The 874-nt window shown below is 36.5% G+C and overlaps 1 protein-coding gene across 1 annotated transcript in view; it reads right to left on the reverse strand.

The window, feature by feature from the left end:
* LOC143030397 (uncharacterized) overlaps positions 1-874 on the reverse strand; it is a 71,985-nt gene that overhangs the window by 38,128 nt on the left and 32,983 nt on the right. The window lies entirely within an intron of this gene.

The raw sequence follows: 874 nt of genomic DNA on the forward strand, positions 1-874 counted from the left end.
CATTCATACATTATTCATACATCACAACAAACTAAAGCAAATATTTTCTTGAATTTCTATACAATAATTACAATGTAAATATCTCAAATGTAAAACATATACGCAGATATGTTTATCTTCCGAAGAATTTCAAGTACATAGGCAGATTCTCTCGCAATAAAGGAAAATAGATAATTAAATGATTGGCATTGTTGAATAATAAACGAACAGGTAGATAATATATAATAATAAATTTAGATATAACTGATAATAAATGAGAATCAAACAGACAAATGATAACAAAACAAAATGATAACAAGATTTATCATGGCAGTACAATATTGGCGGGAAACCGAATTTGAAATGGCGGTTATATGCAATTCCTCTTTTAGTGTGGAAGCGGGGGCATGAGCTCACAATAATGATGATGATGATGATGATGATGATGATGTGATGATGATGATGATGATGATGATGATGATGATGATGGTGATGGTGATGATGATGATGATGAATATAATGATGATGATGAATATAATGATGATGATGAATATGATGATGATGATCATGTGATGATGATGATGATGATGACGACGACGATGATGATGAGTATGTATGTGCATGTGTGTGTGTGCGTGCGTGTGCGTATGTGTGAGAGAGAGAGATTCACCATTACCTTGGATTACATGTTGAACTCGTAATCGAAAGCTATTTCCCTCCCGGGGGAGATCTCAGAGCTCATATATGACCGATCTATGGGTAATACTTTGACCTCACACGCACACACACACACACACAACTCCGCGCCCATGACAGTTGGAGTAACGACCTCCAGCGAAGTAGTACTGAAAATATCTCAACGCTTGGCGGGATCGAACCCGTCCAGGAACACTGT

Source organism: Oratosquilla oratoria, chromosome 12 (genome assembly GCF_046742065.1).
Source record: "Oratosquilla oratoria isolate Oo_2021 chromosome 12, ASM4674206v1, whole genome shotgun sequence".
NCBI lineage: Eukaryota > Metazoa > Arthropoda > Malacostraca > Stomatopoda > Squillidae > Oratosquilla > Oratosquilla oratoria.